The sequence below is a fragment of the Zootoca vivipara genome, chromosome 7 (assembly GCF_965207765.1).
Source record: "Zootoca vivipara chromosome 7, rZooViv2.hap1.1, whole genome shotgun sequence".
Lineage (NCBI taxonomy): Eukaryota > Metazoa > Chordata > Lepidosauria > Squamata > Lacertidae > Zootoca > Zootoca vivipara.
Window position 1 is genome coordinate 81,795,970 of NC_142590.1, and position 11,855 is coordinate 81,807,824.

The following is an 11,855-nucleotide window of genomic DNA, read 5'->3' on the forward strand; positions in this document are numbered from 1 at the left end:
TTTTTCCTATGGGAAGCCGCGTTTCGACTTCCGCACTTTTCGACCTACAAATGTGCATTCGGAATGGATTAAGTTCGTAAGTCGAGGGACCACTGTGTATGTATTTAAAGCATAATGCTTTTGGATAGCCATTATCTATTTTTTAAAAGAGTGGTCTACCATCCTATATAATAAAAGTCCCTGTGTCTCTGCGTCCAGTCCCTGTGTCCGCGCTACTGCGCATGTGCCCTACGTACACAGGGATTGGACGCAGAGACTGAACGCACACACACACACACGCTCCCCCCCACCTACCGTTTCCCTGCGGCCGCCAACTGCCGCTCCCGGCCGGACTGAGCGTTGGTGGGGGGGAGAGCGTGTGTGTGTGCGTCCAGCAAGGACAGGTCCCAGGGCTTGGAGAAGCGCTGCGCAAGCACTTCTCCAAACCCCGGGATGTCTCCTTCCTGTCGGCGGCGGGGGGAGAGGAAGGAAGGAGGAGAAAGGGCTGCTTTCTCCTCCTTCGTTCCTGTCCCCCTGCCGCCGACAGGAAGGAGAGGTCCCGGGAGCACCAGATCGAGGAGCCGGTCTGCAGAGTCAGCGGTGCTGGATTGAGGAAGCGATGCTCCATGTGGCGATGCTGGGCGCTGAGTACAGACCGGCTCCTCGATCCGGTGCTCCACGCAGCACTGATCAGCGCCGACCTGGCAGGCTGCTTCCTTGATCCGGCGGCCTGCCGGGTTGGCGCTGATCAGCGCTGCGCAGAGCACTGGATCGAGGAGCCGGTCTGCAGAGTCAGCGCCCAGCAACGCCGCACGGAGCATCGCCTCCTCAATCCAGCACGGCGTTGCTGGGCGCTGACTCTGCAGACCAGCTCCTCGATTCGGTGCTCCGTGCAGCGCTCACATATGTTCTAGCGCCCGTTTATTTAACAGGCTGAACGACACTAGTTGGCTATAAAGAACGTGAGAGCTGATGGAATTTCCCAGTGTCCAGCTGGCTACCGTAGAGGCCAAGGGATGTGGGTGAGCTGCTGTCTTTCATGGCCTGTTTAGTGGGCTTTCTGAAGCCATTCAGAAACAGGGTCCTGGTTTACGTGGACCTTTCCTCCAGCAGGGCTCTTACATCTATGAGTTAGAGCTGGGCCAGCTGGCTATGCTCTTTCCAGGTTGGCGGAGTCCCCTTCTGCCTTTCAACCCTCACAGTTGTGTAATATTTGAGGATTATACTTGGATATAAAAATTATGGACAGAGGATAGTGTTCTTCTGAGGTCTATGCTGCTGCAAGTGACAGGCAGACATCTGGTTGCAACTTTCCCCACATCTCCCTCGTGAAGGCATTATGTTAGCATTTTCCTGTCCCCTGTTCTGATTCGTTGGGTGTTTCTTGTAGACGTGGGGAAACACCAACCCAACATCACCATGTTGCACTGCCATCTTTTTCTTCAAGTGCACATGGCAGGGGTATCAAAGGTTGAAGGGGCCCTCACCTTCCACAAAGCATGTAGTTCTGCTGGAGGATGGCATCTTAACCACCTCCATTTTGCAATCTTAATCATTTCGCCTCTTTTCATTTTATCCACGACAGGCAAGCAACCGAACCAGAGCTATTTATTTCAAGCAACGGCTCGTCACACAGGATTTCCACTAATCCATCATTCTCAATAGGCTTTTAATGACATGACTGGTTTCTTTTTGTCTGGTTAAATCCTTGCCTTCCCAAGCCAAGTCACACTGTTTCATCTGACCTAAAACTGGGCATGGGCTGTGCCCTGAGTCACAGTGCCCAAATGCTGAGATAATGGCAAAATTGCTCTGCCTCGAAGGATGCATGATTGTGTCTCTTGTGGGGCGTTTGAAGTCCTGGGTCCATTTCCTAATTTGTGAGAGGCGCCAGTGGTTTCACTTCAGTAGTTTCAGATTCTGGACTTGGTATGGTGGGTGGGTGTTAAATCTCTTTACATCAGGCTTGGAGAACCTTTGGCCCTGCAGATGTTGCTAAACTACAGCTCCCATCGTCCTTGGTCATCAGTCACGGTAGCTGGGACAGATGGAAGTTGTAGTTCAGCAACATCTGGAAGGAGTCCAGATCTTACAGCATGGTCATCTCAAGGGGGGCTTGTCCCCCACAGCAGTGCAGCCCGAGGCATCTCTTCCAGCCAGCCTGCAGCCAGCCTGCCCAAGATGGATCCCAGTCTTTTTTTCCTTTCTTCTACCTAGAAACCCTTGCTCATAACTCTCTTTCCATGTCACCTCACACCCAGTTACCCTGGCAACCTTCCAACCCCCACCCACAGCCTCTGTTCACATCCCAGGCCAAGGGGGGAGGACAGTTCTATTGTATTTCCAATGGCTCTCAATGGCCTTGTATCATTTCTTAATGGCCCTAGCTTGGCCAGGTCGTTTTGCATGGGCTAGCCCAGGAATTTCTCTGCAACTTGTATTTATCCCTTCACATCCCACATACCGCATTTTTCCGTGTATAAGATGCCCCCATGTATAAGACGTCCCCTATTTTGGGGGACTCCAAATTAAGAAAAAAAACCTCAGCACTACCCGTGTATTAGACAAGTCCCAATTTTAAGCCTTTTGGGGGGGGGGGGTAAAAACAACTAGTCTTATACACAGAAAAATATGGTAATCAAAATCCTAACATTTATTACTTTCTAGGGCATAGGGGGTTCTCCCCTCTCAATCTATAACAGTATTAATAGAAAAGTGTCTGTATGCATAACCCCATTATATATATATATATATATATATATATATATATATATATATATATATATATATATATATATATTGCTTTGTTGGGCTTTGGTGAGTACTTGAGGAAAGGGAGTTTCACCACCCTAGAGCAGTCAAGGGGTACGTTTCTCAGTGTGCTTTGCCCGGGACCTCTTGACGGATGGAATTGTCGAGAGCTCATTCACGGCAAACAGGTAAGCTGGCGTTAGAATGAAAGGAATGAGGCAGTGCTAATGCTTATTGGGCAATAAAAGGGCACCCTGAGTAGAAGCAGGCCCAACATCTGAAGCCTGCCTCGCCTTGGCAAGAGAGAGCAGCTACTCAGAAGCAGTTTGTCAGTCTCCAAGTCACTTCTTTCCAACAGCTGCATGGAGACTGCATCTCCAACACTGCCTTAAGATGGCAAACTCTTGGTAGGCTTCCCACGATGGAGCCTTTTAAAGTAGGTGCTTGGATCAGTCAATCTCTCTCCCTTCATCAAGATGTCCCAGTCTGGAGCACAACAAAATGAGTGAAGCTGGCAGGAAAAGGTTTGCCTGTGGACTGCTGGGTCCTGCCATCTTTCCGGACAACCCATTCCTTCCAGATGCTGTTGGATTCCAGCTCATATCATTGCCATTGCCATTTTATTTATAAGCCACATTGTCCACAAACAAACCTGTGCTTAAATATCTAAACCCAACTACGAAAATAGCACCACGATGCCATATAATATCACAGTAACATAATACTGAAAAAGTAATAATGAACGATCTCTTTGACATATATAAACATTCACCCATAAAAATGCTATTTCATAAAACACACCAAAACAGGCTTTTGTTCGTATCCGTCTGTCTCGGGAGACGTGTCTTATTTCAAAGTCCCATATTCCTAATTGTCTAAAGAAGCATTTCCTTTTGTCTGTCCTCAACCTACCGTCAATCAATTATGTGAATCCCACTGCCACCCTGTACCCATGTCGGATATTACAAGGGAGAAAAATGCTTTTCTGTCCAACCTGCCAATTCTTGGAAACTCAGTTATGCAGCCCACTTTTTAAAAAACCAAAAAGACTAAAGAAAAGCCGAGTTCTTTAACCTTTCTTGATAGGGAAGGTTTCCAATCAAGGATCAAACATGGATTATCAATATTTCCTCTCTTTTCCACCAACAGCATTTGGATCCAAAGAATCAGTCTAGGGAAGATTGCCTCTTCTGTTCAACAAATGTTTTCTAATGTATTCTGTGTCTGAGGTCAGAGAGGTTATCCAGTGACACAGTTTGCTGCCACCGAGCGAGTCATTAAAACGTTTGCTATGGCTGATAAGCTGCAAGGCGAAGGAAGGGATGGTGAGGGGAAGGGATGTGGTGCCCTCAACAGAGTTTATCTAGCTCAAACACTTGAAGTGGCTGCAGTATTTCCTGCTGGACAGAGTGTTTTGTATGCTTCATTAAAAAAAAAAAAGCCAATCGGGCATTTCTGAAGAAAGTTAGACCATAAAAGTGGGAGGCAGTGCTAATGTTTCAGCCCTCAGCAGGCAGCTCCTTTGTTAAGGACATTAAATCACTTGATCACCGCTGATAAGCAAATGTTGATACTCCCATCTGGGATTTGAGTATATTTTTACTCCTCCACCACCACCCCTTTATATTTGCAACAGGCCTATGAAGTTGGCTAGGTTAAGTTAATATATGTAGATAAGCAGCAGTTCTTCTCAATAGATTGCAAGGGGGAAGGTGAGGCAGCACACCCAATCCACACACAGTGTAACAGACCCAGTAAATCCTGTTGGCCTCCCTGGCTCTCTACGCCTTTAATAGCCACATGTGGCAAGAAAAACAATTCATTTATTGTATTATGCATTCTGCTGTTTTATGTAATTATCATATTTATGTATCTAAGCCTATATCAGATTTAATAAAGTTTGTTTAAAAGGGGGGGGGAGTGAGGGTAGGGTTATAGTCCTAAACGCTTTTGCAACTTATTTCTAATATGATTGTTTCTCATATCTGAGAACTAACCCTGAAGTGCAGCCAAAAATCCATATAAACGATTCAGAGACTTCATGGCAATGGAAGATGACAAGGCCTTTTCTATTTGCATCCTCTGCTATGGCTCTTGTAATCTAATTTCCCCACCCAATTACCAACAACCCCATGTACTTCCAACAGGCTTGATTGAAATAGACCTTAATTCTTTTCTGCTGCAGAGGTAAGTTGCCTTGATAGTTTCCTGTGGTGTTGATTCCATGCTCATCCCTTATAACTTCCCACAACTGAAAGAGGAAAATGAAAAATAGACAACAGTTGTAGTTTATCACCTGTTTCTCTGAAAATAAGACGTAGCCATAAAATAAGCCGTAGCAGGATTTTAAAGCATTCAAGGAATATAAGCCATACCCTGAAAATAAGACATAGTGTGTGTTTTTTGAGGAAAAATAAATATAAGACGGTGTCTCATTTTCGGAGAAACACGATAATACTGATGGCCACCTGTATTGCAGCCGGGAGGTCACTTACAACCCTGAGGCCACCAGTGGAAAAGCCCACCTCCAAGTTACCACAAGCCAGTAATCACCAGTCATGTGCTGATGCACGGTTTGTTGTGGTGCATGAGCTAGTTTGGGGACTCGGCAACATTAGTCAAAGAACAGCGTTTTGAATGCATTAGAAATATGCAACACCAGATGGTGCTGGAGAGCAAAAAAAAATTCTTTGCAATTTTCCATAGCGTTTTTTTCCCTTTTGTTATAATGATTTAATTTCTGATTTATTTATAGTGGTTTCCCCCGTGTGTGTAGATCCACCCTGGAACAGGGTTAGCCAATGTACTCTGCAGATATTATTTGACTACAGCTCCCATGGGTGGCATCCGTCTGTCTTGGGAGACAATGGAAGAGTGCACCTTCGAGGTTGAAGTCAAACCGTTGGAGAGTTACAGCGCCTGCTGTGGCTGTAGATAGCAATATGGGAGAGACCTGTTTCATTGCAGCTGGAGCAGATGCAGGGCCGGCTCTAGGTAGAGTCCTGGTGGTGCGGGGTGTTAGGGCGCCGGGCCGGTAGGCAGGGCGCTGCGTGGCGAAGCCATGCTGCGCCCTGCGAGGGCGGGGGTGCCGGAGCGATCCCCACCCCTCAGCGCCAGGGCGCCCGACCTGCTCAAGACTGCCCTGAGCAGATGAAGGTGTACAGTTTCGCTGCTTCAGGTGCACCATGACGTTTCTTCTGTCTGCGCTCCTCCCAGCAGTCATTCCTCCTCTGGTCATACACAACCTGACCGTCTCCAGGCTCTGCGGTCATCTGCGAGGGATTCTCTCATGGCAGGTTTGATGTTGCCAGCCTTCATGTCTCATTTGCAGACATCTTTGTAACACAGTGGGTCTGCCAATTGGCATGGGGCCTGAAGCCAGATCCTCAAAGCGCATGTCCTTGGGGATCCTGCCATTTCCCATTCTGTGGAGATGACCAAGCCAGCATAGAAGTTGCTGAGACAGGAGTGTGAACATGCGGCGAATGTGGGCTTGGGAGAGCGCATCTTTGTTTGAGACTCTGCCCTGCCATGTGGTGCCCAAAACCTTCCTGACACAGCTCCCATAATCCCTGACTACGATTGCTGTGGCTGATGAGAGTTGTAGCAACATCTTAGGCCGCCATTTTAGCTGTCACTGGGTTAGAGTGCTTAAACAAGGGAGACCAGGGTTCAAATCCCCACTTACTGGATGACCTTGAGCCAGCCACTCTCTCTCAGACAAATCTTAGGAATGTTGTGAGGATAAATTGGGGGCGGGGGGGCGGGCGGAGGGAATCAGCCAGTGTATTTCTCTCTGGGCAATTCCTGAGGCAGGGTGAGATACAAATCCAATAGGCAGATTCTCGTACATACTTTTTCTTTGGTTTGAAAAACTTATGCTAACATTCATTGCATTGGTAAACAGAAAATGCTAACAAAGTCATATCTCTCTCTCTCTCTTTGTGCCCTGCACAATTCTGCCAGCCAAGTGAATAGCTTGCTGCAAAGCTTCCACTACTGCATAAAAAAAACACACACAACACAACCCTAGCTACTGAAATAGTTTGAATAACAAAATCAACTGATGCCTAAGTGACTGTCTCGTTGTGAAGGAAGGGGGAGGGATCACGTGTGCCCAAGCAGATCGTTTTCCTGGAAAAGTTTCTGTTCCCTGCGATAGAATGCTTTCTGCTGTTATCTCACCCCCTCAGTGCCCAGCTGGTTGTATTGAGCTGCTCCTGATCAAATGCTGCAACAAGAGTAGATGGCTCCCTTTGTTTAATAAATGAAGGGGGGAAACCCACAAATGTGAGCATTGGTTGCAATGAAATAATTTTTAAAGGATCCTTTTTATAAAGTATGTATGTATAAAATTATCATTCAATTACAGAGGTCCTTTTTTAAAAAAACAGTAATGATTATTAGAAAGCAACATTTCTGTACCACGTTTCCGCTAGAATAAATGCCATTTTCAAGGTAGTCTCCTATCGATAACTTTAAAAAATTCAGTATAACATTTACAAGCAATTAACCAATCCTATATCACTTAGAAGATTCATATTTCAGTTTCCTATAGTCCACAACCCATGATATTATTCATCTTCTATGGCACATTTAGCATTTCTGATAGCATTTTTTTCTGCTGTTGGAAATTGGCGTACATATATATATATATATATATATATATATATATATTTCTGACTGTCTTTGCAGAAATCAGGTCTGTCAGAGTATATATAAGAAAGAGACCTCAATCAAAAAGTTGGGATGCCAAAAATGCAGCAACGTCACAGTGAGCTGGCAGTGTGCTCTTCTGAGTGTTCGGATTCACCACTTGTTGCTATTGGGGCTTTAATATGATGATAAAGATTTGCACTTTCCCCATTAATCCAGATGTGGCACCTCTGTTGCGGCAGAGCTGCTTGCACTGGCTTCCTAGTAAGGTGGTTCATTTTTGTTTATTGAGAGGGGCAAGGTAGCTGGGAAGTCAGCATAGCAGAGACATGCCGGCGGCACCAATCGGGTACTGTTGCTGGTGCGTTTGCACCATGCCCACCTCCCTGGCACCCAGTCCTCCTCCTTCCTGGTTAGCTAGGGAGCCAACTTCTGCATTAATCTGCATCAGCCATTCCATCAGCCTATAGGAGAGGGATAGAAGTGGGACCCTAGGGCCTCTCCACCCACTCAGCAGAAGGAGCCGCAACTCAACGTTTGCCTCCTCTCCTTGAAATATTCGCATTCCAGCTGGTCATTACAAGACCTCTGTTCCTGAGTTTGCTTTCCCCCCTCCTTCCTCCAGATCCCTTTTCCTTTTGTTCTCTGTCTTTTAGATTGTAAACCTGAGAACAAGAAGTGTCTTGGCACTGACCCCCCACCCCCACCCCCTGCCTTTTGGTTGACTGAATACAGTAGTGGGATAAGAATTATTTCAATAGACAAAATAAGAAATAAATCATCTAAACTGGCTTAGTGCATCCAGCAATAGAAAATGAGAAAGAGGCCGTTTCTGCAGAGAGCCAAAGAGGGGCAGTGGAAAGAAAATCTACATCGGCCTTAAAAAGATCACAGCTGCTTTTCTTCCATGCTCCTCTGTCGCTTTTAGTGAACGGAGGATGCCAGGCTGCAGCTCTCAAGTTGCCAGAATGATAAGAAGCAGCTTCCTAATCTCAGAAGCCAGGAGCTGACAGGGTGGCAGTGATAATAAGCATGGGCTCTGTTGCTACATAGGGCTAGCACACAGGGTAATATTTCCCAAACTTTTGATATGGTGCCTTTTCTGAATTAAAACTGGAGGCGCACTGCAATTTTTGCCTTTGTATTTTTTCTTTTTTTCTAAAAGTGATTTGTGTTTTGTCCCCCCCCAAAGAATTGCCCTGCCCTTTGTTGCCCTGCCCTTTGCTCAGTCAAGCCAGGGTTCATAGAATCATAGAGTTGGAAGAGACCACAAGGGCCATCCAGTCCAACCCCCTGCCAAGAAGGAAACACCATCAAAGCATTCTTGACATATGCCCGTCAAGCCTCTGCTTAAAGACCTCCAAAGAAGGAGACTCCACCACACTCCTTGGTAGCAAATTCCACTGCCAAACAGCTCTTACTGTCAGGAAGTTCTTCCTAATGTTTAGGTGGAATCTTCTTTCTTGAAGTTTGAATCCATTGCTCCGTGTCCGCTTCTCTGGAGCAGCAGAAAACAATCTTTCTACCTCCTCCATATGACATCCTTTCATATATTTGAACATGGCTATCATATCACCCCTTAACCTTCTCTTCTCCAGGCTAAACATACCTAGCTCCCTAAGCTCCTCATAAGGCATTGTTTCCAGGCCTTTGACCATTTTGGTTGCCCTCTTCTGGACACGTTCCTGCTTGTCGGTATCCTTCTTGAACTGTGGTGCCCAGAGCTGGACACAGTACTCCAGGTGAGGTCTGACCAGAGCAGAATACAGTGGTACTATTACTTCCCTAGATCTAGATGCTATACTCCTATTGATGCAGCCCAGAATTGCATTGGCTTTTTTAGCTGCGGCATCACACTGCTGACTCATGTCAAGTTTGTGGTCTACCAAGTCTCCTAGATCCTTTTCACATTTACTGCTCTCAAGCCAGGTGTCACCCATCCTGTATTTGTGCCTTTCATTTTTTTTTTTTGCCCAAGTGTAGTACCTTACATTTCTCCTTGTTAAAATTCATCTTGTTTGCTTTGGCCCCAGTTGTCTAATCTGTTAAGGTCATTTTGAAGTGTGATCCTGTCCTCTGGGGTATTAGCCACCCCTCACAATTTGGTGTCATCTGCAAACTTGCTCAGGATGCCCTCAAGCCCATCATCCAAGTCATTGATAAAGATGTTGAATAAGACTGGGCCCAAGACAGAACCCTGTGGCACCCCACTAGTCACTACTCTCCAGGATGAGGAGGAGCCATTGATGAGCACTCTTTGGGTTCGGTCAGTAAGCCAGTTACAAATCCACTGAATGGTAGCATTGTCTAGCCCGCATTTTACCAGCTTCTTTACAAGAATATCATGGGCCAACTTGTCAAAGGCCTCCTGAAATCAAGATAGGCTACATCCACAGTTCTATGGGGCTGGGGATGTTTTGGGGGTACATGTCAGCTGTAGTATCAGGAAATCCGAGGCCCAAGCTCCAGGTGCTACAGGTGGTCTATTATAGGATCTCTCTACATCTTCTTCTTTAACTCATTAAAAGCAACTGTGCATTTGTGTGTACGTCTGCCCAGTCCTCTGCCCTGTACTTATTTTTATCTGCTAGGATCACCCTCCGGCTGTTTTCGCCCAAGTCAAAAATGTGCCATTGTGTATTGTGTAAAATACAATACAACAGGCTTATGCCATCCTCCAGGCTTGTAGCATAACCAGGAAATTCCTGGAACACCTACTTATAGTCTGCGTAGAAAGAGCTTTGATTTCTCTGATTCTAGCTGAAATGAATGGTTCCTCTCCTTTTGCCACCTCTCAGGAATCTGTATGTCCCAAATCTATTATCTGAATGCAGCTGAGAAAGCACTGCTCTCTTGCATGACCCTCAACAGGTAGGTGCAAGAGTAGCAGCTGATGGTTTCTTCCGCCTGTCTCCACCAATGGAGGAAAAGGCAGACGGCGCGTTGACCGCTCAGTAGTATGACGTCTGCTTTGCATGTGGAAGGTCACAGGTTCTATCTCCAGGTAAGGATGAGACAGAACCCTGTCTGGACAACTGTGGCCACACACATCCATCCCCTCCCCTTCCCCCACTCCCAAAAGGGGATATGCATACTTTAAAGAGGGCGAAAGTGGACACGTTTGCATAAAATTTACATGGTGCTATTTTAAATGTTGAAGGTGCAAATTCAGAAACAATTGCTGTGATTTAAATAGAAATATATCTCACCCTAGCTGGGAAGACTGTGAGCAGGCGAGTTGTGTGCTTGCTCAGTCCAGACATAGGAACAAACTCCTAGGTTGCCAATGTCCCTTTGTCCGCCACCAATAAAAGATTTGAGGGGTGCATTTGAATCTATTATTATTATTTGAATTTATATCACAGAATGAAATCAAAATGTAAAATGCCAAAATACATAATCAAAATAAAAAACAACAACCCAATAACCCCCGCCCCGCCCCCAAAGAAAACACAGGGATCAAATTAGAAACCGGGATGGCTTCTCTAAATCAGGGATGTCCCTGGGAAATAGGGACACTTGGAGGGCCCATTGAGATACAGCATATGATGACTATCTGCACTTTGAAGACATATTTTTCCAAAAACCTTTTCCAGGTGGATAAATGACAAGGGAGCCTGCTTGGTATTGTCTTCAAATCTATCCACTGCTGTTTTCTGTTTTCTAATGTGAAGCTTTTGGGTTTTTTAAAAACTCTCTGGTTTAAGATTCCCTGTTCACCTCACCAACAAGTCCTTGGCTCAGGAAAAAAAACACCCTGCAAGAGCCTTTGCCTCTCTCCCTGCCCACTGGCTGAACGTGGCTGTGTAATCAATTTTGGAGGGTGGGGTTTACCTGCTTCCCCCCCCATATTTTATTCAAGTTGGCACCCCTGTGTGCAGGTGCTAACCATTGTGCACCTTTAAAGCACTCCCCCCCCCTCTTAGGGTTCTTGAACTGGACTTGGACTGAAATTCGCATCAAGAACTTTCCTTCAAAGAAAGGGCCACTCTCTGAAACCCCTTCAAATAGAGAACTGTCCTCTCCAAAGTAGGACACAAGGCTGCACTAATCTAAACCCCTGGAGAGCTTCTGCTAGCGTAGACAACCCTGAGCTAGGTGCATCCATGGACCAATTTAGTATGATAGCTTGGCGTGTTCACTTCCAAAAAAGGCCTGGCAACTTCTAGTGGTTCGGCATTTGTGAATAGCAACTTGCTATCTGTTAGAGATAAAAAGGCAATAGCCATGGTGCAATCTTAATAGCACTTTCCCCCATTACTTCTCAAGGGGGGTTGATGAAATGGATGTGTAGCAGCGCTTGTTTGCAACCCTAGTGAGATAAGGCTAAGAATAGCACCTTGGTCCTTAAAAATTTTCCGGGCTACTAAAGATGGCAACAATTCCCTGGCAAGGCACATATAGAGCAGACCTTAGCTGTCAAGCAAGAGTGTCTTGACTCTGAGAAGAATGTTGCCTTCGTTTACGCT